General features: G+C 47.6%; 1 long non-coding RNA gene across 2 annotated transcripts in view; it reads left to right on the top strand.

Moving 5' to 3' along the window:
• The window catches only part of LOC122235943, a 286,446-nt gene extending 265,069 nt beyond the window's left edge, over nt 1-21,377 (top strand). For both annotated transcript variants that reach the window (XR_006214087.1, XR_006214086.1), the window contains exon 7: nt 20,282-21,377. This is a non-coding gene — a long non-coding RNA (uncharacterized LOC122235943). The remainder of the gene's footprint in view (nt 1-20,281) is intronic.
• The last annotated feature ends 5,007 nt before the right edge of the window (nt 21,378-26,384 follow it).

The following is a 26,384-nucleotide window of genomic DNA, read 5'->3' as shown; positions in this document are numbered from 1 at the left end:
CCCAATTCCACCGCCCTCACCCTCAAGGTGGCCAGGAGGCTCCTGGCGATGGGGCTTTGGAGTGGTGGGGATCCGGAGCTGATGGCCAAGAAAGAATTCTTGAGACGTGTTTGATACAAAAAGGTGACTTTATTAAAGCCCAGGGATAGGGCTCAGGGCAGGAAGAGCTGTGAAGAGTGAGTGGTTCTATACTATGGAGTTGGGGGGAGGTAATGGCAAAAGGGAGGCCTCCAGAAGGACTTTCATATGCTAAAGAGGACTCCTAAGGTACTGGAGGCCTTGCTATTGTCAAGCTAAGGTTGTTTTCCCTCTAGTGAGACAGTAACATGAAGACAGTAGAGGGTTCCTGGAGAAATGTTCTAGTCTGTATTTGCCTCAAGTATTTGTCAATGGGCTGCAGGTAATAAGGAAATTTAATTTTACCTGCCGTTTCCTTCTTGCCTTTGTTCCCACATCAGTATGGAGGGGAAGGTGACATTAGAGCTCCAGGAAACTGAATCTATAGGTTCCTGGAGATGGGGCTGTTGATAAGATTGCCTTTTTCTTGTAATTTTCTAAGAATATGTAAAGTGATGGAGACTCAGGTCCTGCAAGACTGTGACCTCTATCAGTCAACCATTTGTTTTCCCCTTTCCTTTGTCCTTGGACAGCCAGGAGTGCCTGAGGAATGTCGCACATATCCCACCCTGGGAGGGGGGACATTGTTAGCTTGTGCCTGGCCCTCAGCTTGCCTTAGGCTCCCTCATCACTGGGATCTTCATATCTGACCGCAAGCATGGCCCGTGTCTATGTACCCCAGTGTGCCTTACAAAAATAAAGATTTCCTATACGTGCTATGATGTGGGAAGGTTTGGGAAACCCATATGAACCCTTCCTCACTGCCCTATTGTTTCTTAGACCCGTTCCCTGCCCTATGGAAAGGAATGACATCCTTATGACAGAATCCAAAGAACCGTTGCTCCCTCCACCCTCCATGAACGCTTCATCATCTGTCACATCCATGTTCTTGATCTTTGCCCCTCCCTTGGTTGCTGTGACTATGTTTTGTGGTTCCTTCATCTTCCTCTCCAACTAGAGTACCGTTATAAGTAGATCGTCTTCCATTCTCCCACGGGTATTGATCCCCAAAGCGCTCCCTACTGAAGCAAACTTCCTGCATACAGATCTCTGTCGCAGAGTCTGCTTCTCGGGGAACCTACCTCTAGTGGCAACCGTCCGTGAATTTTGTAAGATGAACTACTGAAGTCTATTCTGAGCTGCTATAGCATTTTGTGTATACGGCTAGAATAGGATTCATCCCATTAAAATAGAGTTTATTTTAGGCTTCTCTCTCTATACTAGATTACAGGCTCCTGGAGGGAAGAGGACCCACCTTCCAGACCGCCCACAATACTGGCCTAGTGGCATTTGCTGAGCAGTGGACACCTGCCTGTTGTTGGCCGAGTGGGAACACCCACTGCACAACCCCGTGTTAGAAACGGTGTCCGTCTACATCTCCCACCCCTTACTCTTACTTATCCCATGTGTCATTGGGGTTGGGCTGGATCATGCAGTGGTAACAACTCAAAAACTCAGTGTCTTAACAGAAGTTGATTTTTGATTCGTACTATGTGTCTACTGCAATTGAACAAGTGTTTTTTTCTGCTTTACTATCTTTCTAGGGCTCAGGCTGACAGAAAAGTCACTGTCTAAAATATGAATGGTCTCTGTGGCTTGATGGGGGGAAACAGACCTCCGAAGGGTCCCACAAATCCATGAAGTGCTCTGACCCAATGTGGTCACATGACACCTCTCCTCACACGTCACTGGTTGGAAAGCGCCACACGATTTATGATTCGGGTCCCTCCAGGTCATAACGGGCCCGGTGTGAGATCCATATGTCTGGAAGACAGAGAGCTGAGAACATTTGGTGAGCAGCCCTGAGACTGCCACAAGTCACAACAACACTACCCTCACATAGGGTGTGGTGGGCCTTCTGTGTCTCCCCCAGGCACCGAGAGCCCAGGCAGACGGTCATGAGAGTTGTTACGTAGTTTGTGACTCCAGCCAACCGGGCATCATTAAGAAGCCCAGAGCAGAGATGTAGGATGCCAATCACTGGAGAAGGAGGGCTGCCCCACCCTGTGGAACCTTCCAGGAGAAAATCTGGCCCGGCTGTCGACTTCTCCCTCTTGAAGAAAAGTAGTGCTAAAAGAATCATGAAGTAACCTAACTCCACTGAAAAGGGCACAGTCTGTTTCTGAAAAGCAGAACTTTGATGCACACACACAACACGTCTCCGTACACACACACGTATACGAAGCGGTCCTGAAATAGTAGTTTTTGAGTACATTCTGTGCTCAAACTAGCCTAAGTAGCCCAGCAAGGCTCCACCAGGACCCTTGTCGGCGATAAGCAATTAGCCCAGCACTCTTTTTTTCTTAATTGTCTTTTGAGAGTGGTTGAAATCAGATTTTTAAAAATTTGCCTCTTTGAGGTAATTTATGTGTAAATTTGCATTGCTTATAGAGAAAGGAGTTGCTGGGCAAATTTTTGCAGTGTTGTGTGCTTGAGGATTTATATGGGTGGGTTTCCTTACCTTTTCCTATGAAAAAAAAAGTAAATTGCATGAAATTAACATTAAAACTTCTTTATTTCCTAAAACACGTCTCGGCCGGCCACAAAAGAAGAACAAATCCTGTTTATCTCTATTTGCTCAGATCAACTGTTTGAAAACCTGAGTAGGGGGTTTTAGTCTAGAAACAGCATCCCGTAAAGGATTGGAAGGTTCTTGGACTTTTATGTACATTTGTGTACTTTAGACCAGTGCTGTCCAATAGAACTTTTGTGATGATAAAGATGTTTGTATCTATGCTCTTCAAGATGGTAGCCACTAGCTTCATGGGGTTGTTGGGCACTTGGAAATATGCTAGTGCAACAGAGGGGCTGAATTTTTTCATTTCATTTCCTTTTAATTTATTTAAATTTAAATGTAAATGGCCACATGTGGCTAGTGACTACCATATCGGACAGTGCATCTTTAGAAACTTGACCCAGAGCCTGAGTGATCTCACGGTCTGGCAAACTTGCTTCCTGGCCTGGCTGTAGGAAAGTGTGTCTGCTGTGTAGACCTCACTCCACCCTCTTTGTAGTTCCCTAATGTCTGCACACATGCAAGATATTAGTCCAGAAAAGATGGGTGGCTTTTTTCAGTTATTTAAATTCATTATTTTCATGCAATTCACTTAGAATTCTTCAGACTCCCAAAATTCACTGGGCTCTGAGACAGCACACCTCGGCATGGGACGGTGCGTCACAGAAAAAGGATCCCTGCCAGGGATCCCCTTGGGACCTCCCCACTTTTTCTGCCCTTGTCAGCCTGGTCACAATCCCATTTCCTTTGGCTGTGACATTAGTTCTTTGTGCCAAGGGAGATATATTCTATTTAGGTTCCTTGCCTAGACATTTTTGGATGTATTTTAGGCAGGCAGATTATCTTTTCCTCCCTGTCACCTGTGGTGGAAATTAAAAGGACAGAAAGTCTTCGGGACTTAGGGAACATGGAAGGAGGTCAGTCAGATCCCCCACTGGCTCTTCAGTGTGGCACGCTGTCACAGCTCTGTTGAACAGAACTGGGACTTGCCACCCTCCGGCCCCAGCAAATTAGAGATAACACACACAAATCCAGAAAGCTCCTTTCCAGTTGATGGATCTCAGCACACATTTGCATCATGGAGATCATGACAGGGAGACCAGAGATGTAAGGAATTGCAGGTGCTGGAAAGACAAGGTGAAAGGCAAAATCAGAGTTAAAAACATCCCCATACTCATTGGCTTCTCGACACAGAATGAACGTAATTTCACGTCGTGTTTAATTTAATATGGTTCATTTGCTCTGAACTAATGTGACTCATACTTAAAAAAAAAAAGTCATTAGTACTAAGTAATGTGACTGACTTTCACACAACCATGTAAGAACTTAAACACCAGAATCCATTTTCCCTTGAGAATGGGTAGTTTGGGACTCAGTGGCTCATTTCAACACTATCGCCCTTGCTAAGCGCACTTTTATGTCTATCTTCTGAGTACATAGTAAACACGTCCTTTTGAAAATTCTTCAAAATAGTAAATCAACCTCATTATTTGATGGTGGGTTCAATGTGGAGGGGTCCTGGTTACAAGGGTTATATGTAACCACAAATAGACTTAACTTCTTTTCTTTTTATTCTTTTTAAAAAAAGTTCATTTATTTATTTTGAAAGAGGGAGAGGGAGAGAAAATGAGCAGGGGAGAGGCAGAGAAAGAGGGGGGCAGAGGATCCAAAACAGGCTTTTTGCTGACCACAGAGAGTCCAATGTGGGGCTTGAACTCACGAACTGTGAGATCACGACCTGAGCCACCAAAGTCGGATGCTTGACAGACTGAGTCACCTGGGTGCCCTCTTTTTATTCTTAACATCCAGAAATTCATTCAGACCCACTCAGGTGAGGAAAAGCTGGGTGATGAAACAGGGCAGCACCACTCTGGCCCTAACCTTGTGCTTCACTTAATGTCATTTAATCTTCCTGGCAACCACACAGCCTAAGTGCAAAGGTCAAGCAGATCGTCTATCCTCCCAGGTGCTAATCTAAGGGAGCTGAGTGCTGAGTGGGCCTCAGTGCCAGTATGTGAATCACTGCGGGTTAAAAGTTATTGAGTGTGGGGGTGCCCCTGTGCTTCCCCTTCTATATAGTAGGAAGGGTAGAGGGCTTGGTTCCTTTTTGCCAAGCAAGGGAGCCTGGTTACCTTGCTGTCCTCTTGCTCCTTTCTTGCACTCATGCTACCAGGCTGGCCTACATCTTGCTAGCATAGGGCAGGCCTGGCCACACATCTTGGCCCTATTCATTTCTTTTCAGTCTCTCTCTCTCCTTCATGGGGTTGGCAGAGGGTGAGCAGATCCTAAGGTGTGGGCTTAAGATAGCAGGATAGGATGAGATGTATGGGGTGGGATGGGATGGAAGGGATAGAAGGGATGGGATGGGGTGGGGTGGCATTGGATGGGATGGGGTAGGATGGGATAGGATGGGGTAGGATGGGATGGAAGGGATGGGATGGGATGGGATAAGATGAGATGGGATAGGATGGGATGGAATGGGATGGAAGGGATGGGATGGGATGGGATGGGATGGGATGGGATGGGATGGGATGGGATGGGATGGGATGGGATAGGATGGGGTGGCATTGGATAGTATGTGATGGAAGGGATGAGATGGGATAAGATGGGATGGGATGGAAGGGATGAGATGGGATAAGATGGGATGGGATGGAAGGGATGGGATGGAATGGGATGGGATGTGATAAGATGGGATGAGATGGGATGAGATGGAATAAGATGGGATGGGATGGAAGGGATGGGATGGGATGGGATGGGATAAGATGGGATGAGATGGAAGGGATGAGATGGAATAAGATGGGATGGGATGAAGGGATGGGATGGGATGGGATGGGATGGGATGGGATGGGATGGGATGGGATGGGATGGGATAAGATGGGATGAGATGGAAGGGATGAGATGGAATAAGATGGGATGGGATGGAAGGGATGGGATGGGATGGGATGGAAGGGATGGGATGAGATGGGATGGGATGGGATAAGATGGGATAGGATAGAATGGGGTAGGATAGGATGGGATGGGATGTTATGTGATGGGATGAGATAGGATACTAACCTTGGCCACAGGATACAACGCATCTTATCAAATTCTTCCTAATTGAGTTCAGAAGCATAGGTTGTGTTTACAATCAAATGTTCCTTTGCCTCTTCTTGTCAGAATGCTTTGTGTGTGCAGCTCTTTCAGAAAGTGGGGAACGATGATCTTCTACTCCTGCTAATAGTTCTCTGTTGTGCTATCCTGTCTAGCGGCATTATCTTCCCCACCATCTACAAGTGGAAATTGAGGCCCAGAAAGGCTCCATGGTTTGCCCCAGACCTTACACTGGGCGGTTACAAGCTGGGGTGTGCTGGTGCTGGCTAGCATCAGCTCCCGAGAGCCAATTATTAACATCTTTGACCAACTCTGTGTTCAGCGACTTTCTCTTGACATCTTGACATGAGCCACGATGGGAGTATTTATACTATAGAAATGGACCAATGCTACAAATCAGAACCTCCTCCCTACTGGAGAGCTGGTTATTAAACCTTTACCAGGACACCATGAGGTTTGTATGAATTTACAGCCCATATTCTTTCCACTGTTCCATGGTTTTGCATATGATTAACAACACTGTGGTCTTGAAAGAGTTCGGTTTCTACAGGTTGGCTCATTTGGATTGCACGTACCATTGTAAGACCAGGAGTTTGCTTCAGAGTGGGCTAGGTGGCTGGGTTTTGTACCGCAACCAACTACCTGAAAGTGAAACACCTTGGTGTTGACTGCCCTTCCACACCCAGCGTCCCTGGCTCCGAACATGGATGCTGCCCGCAGAGGGCATCAGGTGCATGTAGACCCACCCTGCCTTGTGTTCCACCAATAGAGACTGGTGGGCACTTAGCGGTGCTCACTTCACACACGTAAAATGAGAGAACTCACAGATGTATATGAGGCACAGGGGGCATATGGAAAGTGTGGGAACTAGCAAATCCTGACCTGGATCACGAGTTATATGACCTTGGGCATATCGCTTAACATTTTTATGTTTGTTTCCTTTCATCTGAAATATGAAATCATACTTGAAGTAAAGTATTGGAGATAGTGTATAATTCAAAAATACCTAGCACAGTGGCTTTATTAAGCACATAGTAAATGCTCAATAAACAGTGGGTTTCAGTGTGGGCCAATAACAAATTAAATTCTCCTGCAGCTGATGGCCAAATTCTTGTATATCCTGGTAATTCAGAATATATCTGTGTTTGTCTATTCTCCCAATTAGAGAACCTGTTACCAACAAGGACCACATCTGAGTAAAACTGCTAGCCTAGAAGCTCATATTAATTGTATAGGGTAGTAGTAAGGTGGTGAAGAGAAGGGCTTATAAAGCTCAATTTAAATTCTAACTCTGCTACTGCAGGCTTATGATCTTCGAGTTTCTAAATGTCAGTTTCCTCCTATGTAAAATGGAAAGTAAAAATCACCTGCTTCGTAAACTATTAGGATTAACTGAGATTTTTATAAACGTGCTCAGCACATTTCTTAATGTATAGCTCAGTACAATGAATGTTCGTAGTCTTTGTTACCATGAAGATCGTGGACTTGTTAAACATTCCAATGTGGTGACCTACACATTTAGATGATCATATTTCAGAAGTCAGCCTGGCTGAGAGGGAGGGCATTGGAAAGAGTTCCTCGGGAGACCCCATCACCTCAAGGACTTGGGCATGGTGCATGCTAGCAGGTGTCAATGGAGACCCAAGATCCTGAATTAATTACAAAGATGGTTTTTATGCAGTAGTAACATTTTAAAACAAAGGAAGAAAAGCCAAGTTTGAGTCCACATGGTCTAGACAAGGGCCAGGAACAACAACATAAGAACATGGGATCATTTGTGACTATTGATTTATGTTTGGGGTGATGGTGTAATAATCGCTCTTGCTTTTTGTGCCTCATGTTTCCTAGAAGCTGTGATGCCAAGGGGGGGGGGGAGGTGGGACAATTCAATACGGATCGTGATAATTGGAAGTGAGTTTTGCACAGAGAGCCAAGCAGTCCAGAGCTGCTTCCTTGCGCTGGTTTTAATATAAGAATATGCATCCGCTTATAATTTAATAAAAATGCCCACGAGGACAGGGGATGCACTGCCAATTTTCTAGCCTCTTTGAAGAATTCCCCAAGTGTCAAGAGACTGCAGAATTGGACTTAAAGGCTTATGTAATGACTAATTTTGTGGCATGGTGCTGCCCGTTCCTGTTAGGCAGGCCTGCTTTCCGAAGCCCGTCTGTGTTCCAAGCTGATGGCAGATTTATACGGATTCTTACTGGGCAGTGTCAGTTAGAGAGGTCTGGCTAACTTTGCACAGAAGTCTCAAAGTCTTCCTGAAAATAACGGAAAGGCCGCAATGTAAAGTAAGCGGCTAGGGTCTGGCCAAACTTCAGCTATTGCAATGTGGATTCATTTGGGGTGTCAGGTTTTTATCCATAAACTAAGGGCATTGGGCACTAGATCAATGGGAAACCCCTTTAGATTCTGGTGACATATATGGCTTCTGTCTCCATAACAAAGCACGTATACACAAATGCATGGAATTTCTAGGGCCCTCGGAGTCCAGGCTTCAACACTTCGGTGAAACTATTGTAGGAGTTTCTTTTCATTCTGGAATCAAGTACAAAGATACTTTCTTAGGAAAAATTTTTAATGACTCTTCTTATTTCCCCTGAGTTCGACAACCAAATGATCCAAAGTAGTGTCATATCTTTGTTCCCACACCTTACAAAATCTATTCCAATGGATGTTTGTTTGCCCCCATTTCCTAATGTGTTCACCGAAATTATGATCACCCAAGAATAAAGCTTTATGCATTCTGATAGCGGTGTGAATCTTGCCTTGTAAAACAGTGTTGAGCCAGGGAGTGGCAAGATGGCACCCTGCATGGTTTTGCCATGTCCGTGCCAGTGAATGGCATGCAACTTTTGTGTTGTGTGCGAGAGTTTATGTTCTGTACGGGGGGATAGGAGTCTTAATGACTCTGGCTGTAGAGGCTGTCAAATGCCAGGAGGTTTGTATCTGTCTTGTAGGTCCTTACAGGGGCTTGTGTGACAATTTTCCTTCCTGGGAAGGGTAAACACTGGTGGAACCAGTTGGCGAGAATGATGTTCGTGAAAGTAGGGGCCATCCTCATTAGGATGGGTTAGGGTAGATGCCCATTAGGCACAGGTGGACTGGCTGTTTCCTAATTTCCAAGCCGTGGGGTCTCTATCTGATGGTTCCAGGCACTGTCGTACCTGGGCAGTTCATTTTGCCTTATGCCTGCTCAGCTACCCGGGGGTGGGAGTGGGGGGAAGGGTTTGCTGAGTTCTTGTCATTCTCTTTGACCTCAGCTCTTGTCTTCTGAGAAGCTTGCTTGCTGGGCAGTGCTAATGGTGCCGATCCAGGTGTGGACACACGGAAAGGGTAGGCTAACATGAGGCGCCGTGTTCCAGTCCAGGGATCTGGCCACGTGGTGGGGTGCCACGGGTGTTTGTTTAAGCATGACCGATTCTTCCCTCTGGTCCCAGGGCAGAAAGTCACATGTCTGGAGCAGAGCAGAGGCCATTTGCCACTTTTCCTCTCCAGATGGGTTTGGTGTTGCAGAAGAGCTTTGGGAAAAAAGGTCACAAAGTGGCTAGAGGATTAACTAAACTCACACTCCAGTGCATTAGCCCACACGGAAGATGGTCACTACAACTATTGTTGAATTGGAATTGGACTCAGGGTCTTAACATTTTCTATACCTTTATTTGGTCTTGCGTTTTAGAATGTTTGCATTTCTACTGGATTGAAGACCAAGACTGTATATTAACAACTTCTTGGGAGTCTGGCTTAGGTTTGAGAAAGTGCGGAGCTTAGTGGGCTCAGCCCTCTTGATTTCAAATTGTTAAGTTGACCAAGTTGGTAGCCTTGCGCTACTTTTTCTTCCACAAATTAGGTCTATTTAAAAATTTTTTAAAATCCTTTATTTATTTTTGAGAGAGAGAGACAGAGTACAAGCAGGGGAGGGGCAGAGAGAGAGGGAGACACAGAATCCAAAGCAGGCTCCAGGCTCCGAGCTGTCAGCACAGAGCCCGATGTGGGGCTCAAACTCATGAACTGTGAGATCATGACCTGAGCTGAAGTCAGATGCTTAACTGACTGAGCCCCCCAAGTGCCCCTATATTTTTAAAGAAAGCTTGAGTCTTTGTTGAAACCAGCGGTTTTCCTTCTTAAGTTGAGATGTATGTTACCTGCGGGGCATAACTCATGAATTCATTTGGCAGTTAAATTTTTTGCCTGTTTAATGAAGGCAAAAGGTAATGTCTCATTTGAAGACAGAGATCTAACGCAAGACCTAAGCCAGAGGAATCTCCAAGATGGGAGGGTAAGGAAAGGCAAAGGAGTTTGAGGACTGGAGTCAGCAGAGTGAGGTCCCAGGGCAGCTGGCAGGTTATGTGGGTCTCAGCCTGTTGGAGGGACCCGAGAAAAAGGGGCCAGCGGGAGCAGATACCAAAGGTTGGTCGATCCAAAGCCCTTTCCTCTCCTGTGTAAGAACCATACGAATATTATGGGTATTGAGGAGGGCACCTTTTGGGATGAGCACTGGGTGTTGTATGGAAACCAATGTGACAATAAACTTCATATATTGAAAAAATAAATAAATAAAAAAAAGAACCATACAAATATTACAAAAAATACATATTATCTACCTGTTTGATAAAAAGATTTCTGGATAAAAGGCAGATTTTCAGAAAGATACCTAACCCAAGAGTAAGTTATAAATTAAAACAGAAGTGGAGACAATATAAACATAGAAAAAAATATAAATGGGAGAAGTCAGCCAAGTCTGGGGTGGGCGTGGGGGACTGTATGACAGCAATGCAGATCATAATTTACCGGGATTGAGTGGTCAGATGTGAATACAGAAAATGGAAGCCCAGGCAAACCCCGTTCTTCTCATCTGTAAGAAGAAAACACATCAGCTCTTTAGAGGAAGGCAACTTAGGTCTCTGTTACTTAGCTCTGCAAGAATGTCACCAAGGCTTCATGCGCCAGGCACAGAGAGATGGGGTGGGCTGTGTTTCTCAGTAAAAAGAAATGCCCTTACTGAGGCTGGTAAGGGGTCCCTCCCAGAGGCCACAGCCCTAATATGTTCCTCTGGGAGAGGCAGTGTGTGGGGAACCACAACAGTGTGGTCCCAGGGTGTAGGTTTCTGATGGTTTATCCGCTGCTAAAGGGGGCGGTAATGACACTTCAGCAGAGCTTCTGAAAGAGTCACAACACCCTACTGTCTATGCCCCAGGAGCACTGACCTCCAAATTCTTATCCCACCACTACCCTTTCCTAGCTGTGTGATCCATGATTGTGTAGCCTCTCTGAGCCTCAGTTTCCTCATGTGAAAAGTGGGATGATTGCCCTTGGGATTGCTTCCAAGATTATGAGAAAAATAGTCATGAAAGACTGTTGCCCAATACCTGCTACAGGATACACAAAACATCATGGTAAAACCTCTCATCCCACAGATAGTCTGTTATAGATGAAAATGTCGGGTGGGGATTCCCAACCTTTCCGAGTTACAAGAAATCATTTTGTCATCAAATATTTCGCAGACTCACGCACCACAGCTCCTCTACTTTCTGTACCCACGGGCAGAGAAAATATAACTAGCAATACTTTATTTCATAGATTTTTAGTTTTTTAAAATTTATTTGGAGAGAGAGAAAGAGGGAGGAAGGGGCAGAGTGAGAAGACGGAGAATCTCAAGCAGGTACCGCATCATCGGCGTAGAGCCTGATGTGGAGCTCGAGCTCATGAACCGTGAGATCATGACCTGAGCTGAAATCGGATGCTTAACTGACTGAGCCACTCAGGCACCAGATGGTAATAGTTTAAAAGGGCTTTGTAATTCACGAATCCTAATAGCATCCACACACATTACAGAAGCGTAACACACACTGAGTAGATGCAGCACTCTACTGCCCATGTTGCCACAGGGCGTTTCCTGGGCTTTTCACTGATACCAGGGGCCCCTCCAGGGCTCAGTGGTCCTGGGAAATGTGTGTGTGTGTGTGGGGGGGGGCGGTTTCTGATGGGTTGCAGATGTTGTCTACTGGACTGTGTGGCAGGCTCCAGTCCTTAGCACACACGGGCTGAAGGAGAGGCCCGCCATGTCATTCTGGTAGCCAAACCACCCTTTCCCAGGAGTGAAGGCTTAATAGTGGATTAATCCACTTCATTGCACGTTGAATAGCGTCTCCCCCAAACTCATGTCCAACTAGAACCTCAGAATATCCAATAAGGTTTTTGTGATATAATCAGTTAGGATTAGGGTAGGTGTCCCCAAATCCAAGACTGGGCCCTAGACTCAAGGACTGTTGTCCTCATAAGGAGGCCAAGTGGAGGCACAGATGTGCACACAGGGAGCAAGCCTTGTGGAGATAGCGGCAGGGACTGGGCTGATGTGCCTGTAAGTCAAGAAACACCCAGGAGAAGCCAAGAGAGAGGCACCAAGATTCTCCCTTAGAGGCTCTAGAAGGAACCAACCTTACTGACACCTTGATGTCAAGCTAACAGCCTCCAGAACTGGGAGAGAATACATTTAAGCCTCCTCGTGTGTATTATTTTGTTGCAGCAACCTTAGCCAACGAATCTGTTGTGTAAGCTCATTTTTTCAGCATTGATTTTTTTTCTTATGACTAATAAGAATTATTAATAAGAGTGATAATTATGACTAAGTGTTCGTAATAGAACATTTAGAATATAAAATCAGACACAAAAGTTAAATAAAATCAATCACCCTTTATTCCACCACTTGAAGACAACTATTGCAAACATTCTTATGTTTATTCACCTGGACTTTGTGTGTGTGTGTGTGTGTGTGTGTGTGTGTGTGTGTGCGCGCGCGTGCGTGTGCATGCATAAATTATTTTTTAAATGCTTTTCAGGTGATCAATATCTGTGCTTCTGTGCTTTGTTTCTGACTAAGTGGAAGCAGAGAAATCAAAACCCGTGCAGCACAGCCCTTTTTAATATCCTCAGATGACATTCTGGACAATTTCAATCTTTCCCTAAACCAGAGAGTGGTCCAGCTGGCAGGGAGGCCCTCCCACTTCTGACGGACAGATGCTGACATATGTCTAATAAATTTAGTGCTTAGCTGTAGCTTATGTTCCAGTCCACGGTGCCCAGGAGATAAGACAGAACTGGTAGTATGTAAAACCTTGACAGCCTCTGGGCTTCAGGACTTAGCGTATCTTGATCATTAGGTCTGTTTACCAAGAAAAGTCTTTTGAAGGTGTTCCCTGTGGAACAGGGTTATTTCCAAACGGCATATGGTGAAAATGTTACATGAGCTTCCCGCAGCTTGTCTGCGCCTGACAGGTTACAGGGGGAAATTGCTCTTGGCAGCCCAGAGTGGCCCCTTGAACTTGGGCTGTCTGCTCTCCGGCTGTGCCCGCAGTGCTAGCTCCCTCTGCAGCTGATGGCGAGAAAGCCGGAGCAGAAACACAAGAGTGGGTGCGGCCCGTGGATGGCAAGACTGGCAGAAGGCTCAGGGCCAGCTCTTTCCTGGGCAGGAGGGGGATCCGTCTCGTGCCCCCAGCCTGGAGCCCAATGGCCGGCATTGGCCTGAAGGGGCTCAAAATATTAGCGGTGGCGGGGTACGCGGTCTCCAGCTCTCCACTATTGGAAGAGACTGAACTTCTCCAAGTGGAGAGAAGTTCAACTGCCCCTGGGAGGAAGGGTGGACCTGGCTCCTTAGTGTGGGCACCGAAGGCTCAACCCCCTCAGGGACGTCTGCCTAATCCCCAGCCCAGAGGCCTCAATTCCGGAGCCCGCATGCACATGTGAAGAGATCCTCAGAGGTTTTCTTCCTTTCTCTTCCCTTCCCCCTCTCCTCCTTCCCTCCTACCCTCTGCCCTCTCCTCCTCCCTCCCCTTTTGCTTTCCTTCAAGGAATTTGAATTTGCACCAAAATATAAATACGCTGCAGGGGAGGGGCCTTCTCTGGCTTTCTTACAAAGGGCAGATTTGGCGACCCCTGCATGTATTTCTTGGTGGGAGGCCTGCTGGAAGCTGGGGAGTGGGCCTGCCCTCAGCTGGGAGCTGTGCTGTCCACGCCTCCACAGCCCCCGCCCCTGACCCCCTGGTCTGTTATTGCCTGGCCCCAGGTGACCGTGGGGAGGTAATTCTGGCCATCTGAGCAGAGCCTGCCGCAATCCACACCGTGTCGCCACGAGCATCGCCACGAGCATCCCCACGAGCATCCCCAGCAAGGAGAGGGCCCGGAGGTCCTGGCTCCCCTTTCCTCCAAGGTCTCTTTTACCGGGGTGGCCCCTCCCCCCACCCGACTCAGTTTCTCGAACTGGACAGTGAGCCCACGGTGGTAGGTGGAGTTTTTGTGACTCTCTGTGCCCAGGGAAAGGCAAATGCAACCTTACTTGGAACGGGTGCAAATGATCTTGTGCAGAGGAGGGTTGTGAACATGCCCTGCTCCGGGGGTCAGATCTGTCTTGCCCCGGCACCCCTGCACTCCGGAGACTCTGCCTATCCGCTTGATGCCCCCTTTCTGCTGCACCCTGAGCGCATCCTGAATCCAAGGGTCACCTCTGCGGCCTCTGCCCCCCACCATCGCCCACCATCACCCCACACCCCAGAAACCCCAGAGTCTCTGCTTCCATGCTTATCCCTCTATGGTGTATTTTCTTTCTTTCTTTAAAAAAATTTTTTTTAATGTTTATTTATTTATTTTGAGACTGAGAGAGTGCAAGTGGAGGAGGGCCAGAGAGAGGGGGGTAGAGAGAGAATCCCAAGCAGGATCCCAGCTGTCAGCGCAGAGCCTCAAGGGAGCGGGTGGGGAGGTGGGTGAGGAGGCTCCGTCCCACAGATCCTGAGATGACGGCCTGAGCCGAAATCAAGAGTCTGCAGCTTAATGGACTGAGCCACCCAGGTGCCCCCTGTGGTGTATTTTCTGTGCAAGCGTCAGTAATACTGTTAAACGTCAGTCAGACCTGGGCTGCCTCCTGCTTCAAGACCCTCCTGTGGCGTCACCTGCTGTACAAGTCCCGCTCGGCACCTTGGGCTGTGTGGTCCCTTGCCTGGTTTCCTGGGCCCTCTGCCCCACCTCTCCTACTGCCTGGCCTCCATGTGCCAAGCTCATTTCTGTCCTTCGGTCGTGGCATTTCTGCTCCCTCTGCCTGGACCATTCTACCCCAGGCACAGTGGGGCTCCCTCCTCACCCCACTCTGGAATCACCTTGGGTCCCCCTCTGCTGTTCCTGAGCGTGCAGTCCCTTCCCCCAACCCGGCCCTTGATCCTGCGGAACTTAACCCCATGGCACTGAGCATGAGGGAATGCCTCATTTCTTTAAAAAAAATTTTTTTTTTATTACGTTTATTTATTATTGAGAGACAGAGCGAGACACAGCATGAGCACGGGAGGGGCAGAGAGAGGAGACACAGAATCTGAAGGAAGCTTCAGGCTCTGAGCTATCAGCACAGGATCCGACTCGGGGCTCTAACCCACCAACTGCGAGATCATGACCTGAGCTGAAGTCGGATGCCCAGCGGACTGAGCCACCCAGGCGCCCCAGGAAATGCCTCATTTTTTTACGGACTTATTGATCTACTAACTGTTTGGGGCTGAATATTTGCACACCCCCCCCCCCCACACACACATTCCTTTGCTGGAGCCCTGACCCCAATGTGATGGTATTTGGAGGTGGGGCCTTTGGAAGGTAATTAGGTTCAGAAGAGGTCTGGATGATTGGGCCCTTGTGATGGGATTCATGCCCTTCTAGGAAGAGGAAAGCAGGCCAATGTGCCTGCTCTCTTTCTGTCTGTCTCTCTCCACACGCTTGCACCAAGGGGAGGCTTTGTGAGGACCCCGCGAGCCAGGAAGTGGGGTCTTACCAAAAACCCAATCTGAAGCCCTTTGATCTTGGACTCCCAGCCTCCAGAACTGTGAGAAAGAAATGTCTTGTTGAAGCCACCCAGGCCATGGTGTTTTGTCATAGCAGCCTGGGCCCAGACACTTACTTATAGATCTACTCTTACCTAATAGAAACCGAGCATCAAGAGGACAGGGGTCTTTTTTTTTTTTTTTTTTCTTGCTCGCTACAATAATCCTGGAGCCTCAAGAAGCGACTGGCATGTCGTGGGTGCTCAATAAATAGTGTTAAATGTAGAATGAATAGGCGTCTGGACTTTCCTCCAGTCCCGTGCACCTTTCTGTGACCGTCCGTGTGTCCTCCGCCTCCCGCGGGCACTACGTGACGAGCTGGTAGTTTTCTGAAGAATCTGGAAAGTGGTCTTCATTCCAGGGGGGCTCATGCATGAAGTGGGGGAGACTCGGGTGGATGTGTAATGATGTGTGATAAGATCAAAGTAGTCTGGGGGTGGAGGTAAGAGAGGACAAGCCAGTGAATAGCAGCTCAAGGACAAAGTCAGGTGGTCCCGTCTAAGGCTGAAGTCCTGGTCCTGTTACATCTTGAGAGTGGTGAATGTTTTAAAACTTTTTTTTAATGTTTATTTACTTTTGAGAGAGAGGGAGAGAGAGAGAGAGAGAGAGAGAGAGAGAGAGAGAGAGAGAAAGCATGAGCAGGGACGCTCAACTGACTGAGCCACCCAGGCGCCCCAGAGAGTGGTAAATGTTTTAAAGCCTCTTGCCCACTAAAGGATAGTTTTTGTTTTGTTTTGTTTTGTTCTTTGAGCGGGGGAGGGGCAAAAAGAGAGGGAGAGAGGATCTTTAAACAGGCTCTGTGCCCAGCACAGAGCCTGACACGGGGCTCAATCCCAGGAACTGTGAGATCATGACCTGAGCTGAAATCCAAAGTTGGATGCTTAACCCACTGAACCATCCAGGTTCCCCCCCCCTCCTTTTTTTTTTTTAATTGCTCTTCTCTTTCTTAGATTCCTATATAATTTGTGTAAACAAGATAGTGTCACAGTATAAATAATAAGAGCAATATCTTCTATTTATCTTGTGTTTTATCATTTTCAAAGCCCTTCTTTATCTTTTTTAAATTTATTTTTAATTTTTTAAAATGTTTATGTATTTTTAAAAGTGTGCAAGCAGGGGAGGGGCAGAGAGAATTGGGAGTGGGCTCTGAGCTGACAGCACAGAGCCCGACACAGGGCTCCAGCTCATCAACCACCAGATCGTGACCTGAGCTGAAGTTCGACACTCAACCAACTGAGCCGCCCAGGTGCCCCTGTCTTTTCTTTCTTTCTTTTTTTTAATCCTCCGTTGGTAGTTCTTATCCTTATTTTATAGATGAGGACAATGAGGGCCAGGGGCGTGAGACTCTGGGTCACACAACAGAGAGAGCAGCCTTTTGAACATAAGGGCCCAATGCAAGAAAAGCTCCCAGAAGGCAATATGGTGCTGGGGACACAGCATGGGAGATCACGAAGGATTTCATGTAGACACTTTTGTCACTAATCACTTGGCCATACTCAGCAAGGAACTCGTTCTCCTGAAGCCTACGATCCTCAACTCTGACATGAAGGCTTTCCAGTAGAATCACTCATTTCCCAATGTGAACACACATCAGAATTCCGGGGTCTTGTCCCCACCCTGCAGATTCTGATTCAGTAAGCCTGTGATGAGATCCGGGGGCAAATATTTTTAGAAAGACACTAGGTGACTTGCCTGACTTGTCCACATTTACCCCTGTCACCCCGATGCTCTCTTCTGAAGAGTGCCCCCTTCCCTCTGAAATGTGCCCGGGGCAGGTTGGGTGGGGGGGTGTCTCTCTCAAGGTCTCTTCCAATCTGACCTGCCAGGAGTTCTAGACTTCTCGGAGTGTCCCCAGGGCATCAGTGGTAGAAAGTGCGTCTCTTTCCTACCCCCCAGGGTGTGGTGGAATCTTTAACTAATGGAAGGCAGCCAGCAGCACCTCTAGGGAGAAATGGCCTGTTGCAGATCGGCTGCTCTGAGGGAGTCACATGGAAGGAGAACCACAAAGGCCACAGGATCCTTCTGAAACCTTTGGGATCCTTCACCTTCACTCGAGCTAGGCAGGGTAAACCACTCTCTCCCCAAGAATAACTCTTTCTGCCACTTCCCCATATCAAGTAAGCAAAAATATCCAAGTATCCTCTTGTTTAATTCAGTCTTCTTTGTTCTTCATAGCTTGTCCAGCAGTGAGATTACAGTTGCATGAAAATTAGTCTCCTTTGAAGAAGGCATTTGAGTGATTTTAGGCGGGCCACATGGCCATCCAATATTGGCACAATTAAAAAAAAAAAAAAAAGGTCTCCAGTAAATACAACAGGCACAGTCACAGCATACAGACAAACACCATTTGCCTCCACCTCTCCTCCCTTTTTGTGTGATATTTTCAAATATTAAACAAGTGCATTTTATCATTCCGCAATGTCAAGTAAGGTCATTACTGTAGTACTTTTTTCAGGGGGAAAAAAATCCCTTCACTTCGAGGGGCTCGTGGTTTGTCAGGATGAGTCAGGGAATTCTCATGATGAGCTTTCAATGGAAATGTCGCCACTCTGTTTATAATTATAACCTTCACTCATTGCGGACAGTCAGGCAGAAGGGCCACAGCAAATAGCTCCAATTAGAAAATGACATGTTTGGTGAAAATTCCCCTAAACAAAGGCTTTCCGCAGTGACCCGACTTCCTAACATTCCCCACTCTCTCAGGAAAATAACTGACTGGACAAAAATGTGGGAAAAAGCAACAAAAGGCTTGGCTTCCAGAGGCCTCTCCAGGGACCAATGATCTCAAAGGCCCACATCATCTAGCAACAGCTTGTAGGCTGCTTCCTACAAGTGAGGATTTACGCACATCCCGAATCTACACCCTCTGTCCCAGGCTGGTCTCTTGAGTGGAGCTTAAGAGATGAGATATTTTGTGTGTTCCTTTGGGGGACTAGGAAGGCAGGTGGAGATATGGCGGGAAGAAACATGAAAAGAAACCCCTTATTTCCTCCTCTCTCTTTCTTCACAATAAGCCAGGAGATAAAAATCTGGTTCTTGTCTGTTTTTATTATGAAAACTACCCTCCTTAGTACCGTGAAGATAGGCATTGAGGTTAGATTTTCAAGATCAGTTTGCGAGGGACAATATTTGGTATAAACTCAGGCTCCAGATAAGTCAGAATCCCAGGTTTCATCAAGATGGCAGAAGGAATCGCTGAGGTTGGAAAATCACCACTAGGTGTTACCCCTGTGGTAGAAGGAGTAGAACAGGGACTGGAAGGGAGCCTCTGGATGGCTGGAAATTCTGGTTCTTGGCCTTGGGGATTGTTACACAGGTGTGTTCTGTGAAAAATTGAGCTGTCAGCTTGTGCCCTTTTCTAGATGTATGTCATATTGCGATGAAGCATTTAAAAATGTTCAGCCCCATGACTTCTCCAGCTCTACCTGTGGGTCTTTTGCCTTTTGGAAGGGAAGCCTGGGTGTGCGTGTGTGTGTGTATGTGTGTGTGTATAGAGAAGGTCCATTCCTCTCTGTCTCCCTCACCCCTGTCTCACTTACTAGCTGTTTCTGATCCCTGGTTGGGGGGGGGGTGCGGTGCAAAGAGTAAGGAGAACCACGAAGTTCTGAGGTGATGGGCACAAAGTGGGCAGAGTGAATACTGCTGACGCTCCTCCCACCGCCAGTCCCCAGGTGCTGTAGTATCGGAGGCTAATGGCCCACAGTTGTCCCCTTCCCCCTTTTGGAAGGATTTGCCCTGGCCAGATAGAAGCCACCTCCCTGGGTGATGACCCTGTATCTCCCCAAACCTCCCCCCACTCCTTTCTCCATGTTACAAGCAGCAGCCAATGACCAGGTGACAAGGAGGTAAAGCCTGGCCTCTTTCCGCAGGAGAGACCAGAGCTCCCTGTGGGGCCAGTGAGAAGCTAGCCTCTCCCAGAGACCGTATCCTTGTTTTGTGCTTCCCCCGTCCTATCCCAATCCCCCACTCTCCTTACCCTGACAGCTGTTCCTCAGTAACGTGACAAGAATGTCCATGGTGGGCTCCACTCCAAGGGAGCCCAGCCGCCGACAGCTGGCCCTGAGCTCTCCAAGCCTAGGGAGAGTTGAGGGCTGAAGGCTTCCCTTAGTCCCCTTGTAAGCCTTCTCTGCTCGCTGCAGACATTCTCCCCCCTCTAACGCTCCGTGGCCACGGATCCCCTCATCTGCCCCTGGAGACCAGAGGGTCCGCTGCTGACTTCTCTGCTGACCCCTCTCCATGCCAGCTTCCCCACATGGCCCCCAGTTAGTCCTTGCAAACCGTCTGCCAAAGTCCAGGAGAGCAAGCTGTGTACTATTGTTCCCTCCCCTGTGCCAGCCGCCCCTCACGTTTTAAGGGTTGTTGGCTAAGAGAAAGGTCCATGTTATACCCCCAACTATGAGGCATCATCTCACAAACTCCCTACACTCTTGCCTTGAGGCTTCCTAAAAGAGAGTTGGAGGGACTGGTGGTATTCAGGGCACAGCCTTCTCTAAAGAGTGGGTCACAGAAATGGGAAATGGTTGTTGGATGGCCTTTTGGACAGTTTAACGTCCGATATTTATGTCTTGATGCCCAATTAAAATTTATTTCCAATGTGACATACTGTCACTCTAACAGACTTGTGTGTTTTAGAGTTTGCCAGAGAGGTGACGTTATTGCATCCGTCGAGAGTCCTTGGACTATGTGCTGTATTTTACCTTTGTAGTTTTCCTGAATTCTCCACTTGGCTTATGGCTGACAGAAATTCTGGATGCTACTTCCGAGCTTCAAGAGGACCCCACAGACCCAGGACCCAAAATGCTGCTCGTATCACTGGGGACACCCCGGTCTTCCTCTCGCACAACGCGTTCCACATTCAGCTGGTCAGACGTGAGGTTTCCGAACCAGTCTGTATCTCAAGATTCCACATAGCTTCTTAGGTTGCGTGATAAACTGGAAAGAGCTGTAATAATTCTGCTTTCGAGTCCTAGCTCATCCCCCCTCCCCCCCCCCCCCCAAAAGCTCTTCTGTCCTCATTTTCCTCAGCTGAAAATGAGGGAACAGTCCCGGGCAATCCCTGAAGCCCCCTTCACTATTACACTCCGATGCTAATGATCTTGAACTCAGTTGTTAGACACTATCAACTGGTCAGTTTAGAAAAAGAAGTCGACCTAACATCCATCTTCAGAGGCGGTCTCCGTCAGCCTGTCCGGCCATCTGTCATGACAGTGCGACAATACCAGGGGGGACCAGGCCTGTGAGCAAATGTCACCCTTGGTGGGGGAACCGTGAGTCTCCTTTTAGATACTGTGGAACAACCTTGCAAAACAAAGTTTAGCAACAACGCAGGTCAGACAAGTAGGGCCCCTTTACAAATAGCAACCCTGTGGGTTCATATAAACAGATGTGAGGCACCTCCTATTTTCACTGGATCCCCCACTTGGCAACGGAGGAACAACAGTAAACTGCTTGTTGCTGGCTTCTGTCTCTGCCGGGGAAAAAAAAAGTTGACTCTCAAATGCTGCTGAGTTTTTTTGCTTTATTAAGAAACTTGATAAATATAGTTCAGTCAGTGTGTGGTCCATCTTGGATTTATAGCCAGCTTTCAAGCCTTACCAGAAGAGGTCACAGCATAAAACCCTGTGCCTCATGTTTGCTTTGATGACAGAAAACTCACGAAAACATGAAGCCCGTGGATTCCTGACTCAGTCTCCCAGGTGTGGGGCCACTGCCCTTCCCACCCTCCCTCCCTTCCGCCCGCCCTGACCGTGTCTGCTTCTGTCCTTCCTGGAGCTGCCCAGGCCTCAACCCATGTGTGCAACCTTTTCAGAGGACTGTTGACAGGTTTGAAAATAAAGCAGGTGATGTAAAGAACAACACGAAGTCATAGATATATGAAAATCAACCAGTTTGTCTCTACAGCGTGGAGATTAGCAAGGATCAGCTGTCCGGCCAGACTGCTCCTGGGAGGCAGGCCTCCTCCTGGCGGAGACCAGGGCAGCTGAGCCCTTCTCTGCCTCAGCTGCCTGGCTGCTACTCTGGGTCATCTCTGTTATTCTCAGACACTCCTGCGCTGTCCCAGAATGTCAGGGCACACGGGCCACCAAACTGCTCAGATGAACCTAAGAGTTGGTTTGTGACATGGTACTTGGAGAATCTGTCCCTGTGGCCTGGTTCACTGCCCCTCACAAGTGAGCGGCTGGGGGCAGAGCCCTGGGGCTGAAAGCCAGTGTGGCAGGGACACGCTGTGGTCGAAGGAGACCTGTTATGGGCAAACAACCCTCAGGAGGCATTGCTGGGTTTGCTTGGGGTCTTACGTGTCCTTCTGGATTTGGAGAGCAAGAGTAAAATGATTACCTGAGAACAATACTCGGGGATTCTGAGATCTCCGCAAGGAGACGATACTCAAATCCTGGAGGTGGGGTCGCATGTTGCCTTGTCTTCTCATTTTCCTACTACCTATTCCTGGTCTTTGTTTACATCGGCGTGCAAAACAATTGTTCTTCCTCCAGACATCAGTGGGATGGGGGCTTGTATTTATTTGCGTAAATGTATCAAAACCTCTCTGGAAAAAAAAAAGGGAAATATAAGAGGCTCCTGGTATCGGATACCAGTGAATGCTCTGGAAAGAACCCAAATGATGAGAGGAACCATGAGAGTACCTTGCGATGGCAGATCCTTTATAAAAAGTATTCATATTCACTGTGATCCCATTTTAAACACATCCTGACCCTTTCAGCAACCCTGTGTCTCTGTGGCCTGCCCATGACTTGACATCCCTCAGCCCATCCCTGCCGCCATGTTGTAGAATGTGGCTGTCGGGTCCAGTCTGAACAAACTCCTTTCTAGATGAGGCACTGGGATTTGAGAGTTTCCATAAATGAGATGGAGCCTCTGAATTTCTCCTCAGAGGGAAATTTTACACACCTGCTCCCCCCCTCACCAGACTGAATGATCACACTGGCCTATGAAATTGTGATTGTGAGGTTTATCACGATGTGAGGGATTGTCCAGTGATGTCAATGAACCGAGGAAACCACAGTCGCCTGTGGAATGGAACATGATCCCCTTGAGAACAGAAGGCTGAGTTTCCCTGAGTGGTTATGTCGGAACTTCCTGTCTTTAGGGAACCTATTAACTAGGGGGAGAGGTTGAATGCACACTGATGACAATCTAGAAAACATCACAAATGAGTGCAAAGACTAACTCCGTGGGGATACACGAGAGCCTGCCTTTTCTCGATATACTCTGTGGTTCAGTCCAAGGAGGACATGATACTCCCTTCATTGTCTTGCACAGAAACTCAGGTGAAAAACCTAAGCAACCTGCACATGGTCGTGCTGGTAGTAAGAGGCAGAGCCGGGGTCCAGCTTAGGTCAGCCTGTGTCCTTAATCCCTGGGCACACCTGTGGAGAGAGAGCTACTGTCCTAGGAATCCTTCCAGGACAGCTTGTGTTCACAAAACTTTCTTTCCCTGAGATAAAGAGTTTCTTGCTGGGAACCCCGGAATCCAGGCTGGTGCCTTAAGTCCAGTGTGGCATTCCACGCTGCCCTGCGCAGAGCCCGTGGGTGTGCGTGCCATCTTGTCAGGGTCTGACATCGCCACCTCGCGTATCCCCTGTGTGGTCTCAGTCAGTGCTCAACAAAGATACCTACTGACCTGACTAGTGTCTGAGCAAGTTAAATGAAAAAAAAAATAGTGTGATACTTTATGAGACTTCTGCTGTGTACATAAATTATTTCATTTTATCCATACAACATTTATGATTCTCATTTTTCAGTGAGGAACCAGCTTCAGGAAAATTAATAACTTGCTCAAAGTCTCAGAGGTAGGGAGGCAGGGTTGAGACCCAGCTACCCATTTGTCAGATCCCAAAGCCCGTCTCCTGCTTGACCTCCGTGTCCAAGCGCTGGGACACTGGGGAGGGAAGCATGTGTCTGGTTCAGGTGAGACCTTGGAGGTGAGCTTCTCACGATCAGGGCTTCCCGGAACCTGTGATTTTGTATAAGTCATACCCCATCACGTGAAACCAAAGCATCGGCCGGTGGAAACAACTCCAGCCCAGAAAAAGCTGATGGCGCCCATCAGCACCCAAAGCCAGTCTTTCTTGAAAAATGAAATGTGCCAATCCCCCCTAGCTCCCAACTCGGGTGTCAAATACATGAAACATCATACGTAATCAGAGCACACGGGCATTTGTGTAACTGTGCACAATTAAAACTAGGTTCTGCTATTCCTGGGAAACATATTTTTAGTTTAAGCTGGGGTGTAATGAGATCTCTAAAAATAACACCGTGAAAGGTGAGGCTGAGTGTGGGGGGTGAGTTCACCCCAGTGCTGAGGCAATAAAACATTATTCATGGTCCGTTTAAAGCTCTGCAGCCCTGGGCCAACTTTTTTGCCTGAACAGAAGTTTGGTTCATCCTGTTTGGACCTAACTCAGTTTCCATCTAAATGGTGGTGGTCTGAACAAGAGGAACTTAGGTTATAATAGGCCACGGGAGGAATTTTTCAGCAGCTGGAGCCCCCCCCCTCCCCCCCAGGCTGGTTTCTCTCTGCAGGGCTCTGGTTACATTGGGGCGAGAGGCTTGGCTAGCCAGTGTTGAGACCACCCCACGGTCCCACCGGCTCACTGCCCTGTGGGGTGGGGAGGGTTCGGGCACGCCTGTAACCTCAGACTCAGAGCATGGCACCCAGTAGCGAGCGGAAATAGTGAACCGAAGTTCAGAGCAGATGTGAGGAACTTCACGATTTTAATAATTCAGGCTCTGGTGGGGATATAGTTTTCCTGGACAGAGAAGCACTGTGTTAAGTGTGCCATCCGTAAGTACTTTGGACACTCGTACGCGTGCGCACGCTCACATCCCCTGGAACATTCACATGGGTGCCCGTGGCCAGGACTCCTGTTCCGATAGCAACAGCAGGTGATCCTCAGATTTCTTATCTCACTCTTGTCATCCTGCGTCCTTGGGCTGTGCTAGCGAAGCTGAGACACAGGCTGGATTGTGCTGATGATCCAGTTGACTTCAGTCGCTTTCATGGTCGTAAATGTTTGCTCGTGTGTTTATCTGTTTATTTATACTCAATCTCCACCAAACACAGATCCAGTGTGAGGTCACAGGCTCCGCCCTAACCACGGACTCACAAATATCTTGCCATAGAAATTGTACATGTACATAAACGTGGTCCAGTACAAAGCAGTCCGCTCTGGGAAAAATTGCCCGTAGCTCAGTCTTTCCCACTGATACCGGCAGGGTGGTTAAATGGAGGTTATCACCAAGGGGGCTAGAGTGATTACGATTCTGTACATTCAGTCTTAGCCCAAGGCAATGCTGAGAATGACCTTTGACAAGCACAGGGCATGTGATCACATTTACAGTGCTTTGTCCAGAGGCAAACGAGAGCTATTGAAATTTCTTGTTAGAACTTGAATACATTTAGGCAATTATTTTTTTTTTGTGGTGCTAAGACGCTTGGTTAGTACTTCCGGGGCTGATGTGACTGACCACATATCTGTGTGACTATTTGCTTTATCCATTACTTGGCTGAAATGGACTGTTCCCCATGCCCTACCTAGTCAGAGAAGCCTTGGTTTTAAGAGCAGCAGGGCATTGTTAGATTATCAAGGCCAACTTCGTAATTTTTATAGCTGATATCAACACCCAGTTTGGCGAAATGACTTACACAGCATCACCTGGCATTCAGTTTGGATTTGGAGTTGCTTACATGCACACGTTAACCTTTACTGAACCTCTACTGTTCAGTTTCAGAAAGTAGACCTGCCCTACATAGATAGACCTTTGAGTAGTGTGTCTTTATCTCTGCTGGTTTCCTTTTGAACCCTTCTCCTACCTAGGCAGAAGCCTCATTCTGAGTCCACTCCATTCCCATTTCTTCTCAACAGGTCTTTCTCAGAAACTGTTAGCAGGAAAGGACCAGAAAAGTGCACTCACGCTCTGGTAAAAATGACCGAGGATAGCTGCTTTGTGTATCCACGAGCGATCACATTGCATTCGAAGTGTGAAAATTTAATGACAACATTTGAGGCTGCCCCAGGTCAGTGGGGAATATTTTGGCAAAGGGGCCACTGAAATTACACTACGGTGTGGAAATTGAGGGGTCTGACTTAGGCCTGCCATGGAATTATGGGATGAGAGATCGTCACACAAGCCATTGACCCACGCACTTTGCTAATAGATAAAGAAACTGAAATCCAGAGGGGAAAAGTGAGTTTTCCCCAATTCCAAGGAGCTAGTTAATGACAGAGCAGAGATGGGCCTCTAGGATTTACAGAAAGGTGAAGTTGGCATGACACGCAGAAGCGTTTACCTTTTGACTTCATTTATTCCTTCTTTTGTGAAAAATTTGTGTGCCTACTCTGTGTCAGCAGGGTTTGGTGTTGAATGATGAACAAAGCGGCACTGTTCCTGCCCTCTTGGGGCTTACAGTCAATACGGTGAGTGCATCAAAGAAAAAAGACACTGTCACACACCGTATACTTAATCATAAACTCTGAGAAGTGCCCTGGAACATGATACAGTGCTGAGAAAGAGAGAGTAGGAGGAAGGAAGGAATTCAGGTTGGCGCTCTGAGGAAATAACATTGGCATGGCTGCCAAAGACCTCCATTTTGCTTCCAACCTCCTCCTATAAAATGGCACCCTGCCCCGGAGCTCCCTCTCATCTTGCTTTGTGTTTTTCCTTAGCATGTATCACCCTCTGACACAGCCTGTATTTATTGGTTTATTTTTGTATTTACTCCAACTAGAATGGAGACTCTAGGTGGACACGGAGTTTCATCTAGCGCCTAGAAAAGTGATCGATAATAA

Source organism: Panthera tigris, chromosome F3, assembly GCF_018350195.1.
Source record: "Panthera tigris isolate Pti1 chromosome F3, P.tigris_Pti1_mat1.1, whole genome shotgun sequence".
Taxonomy (NCBI): domain Eukaryota; kingdom Metazoa; phylum Chordata; class Mammalia; order Carnivora; family Felidae; genus Panthera; species Panthera tigris.
This window is presented reverse-complemented; position numbering and strand designations above follow the sequence as displayed.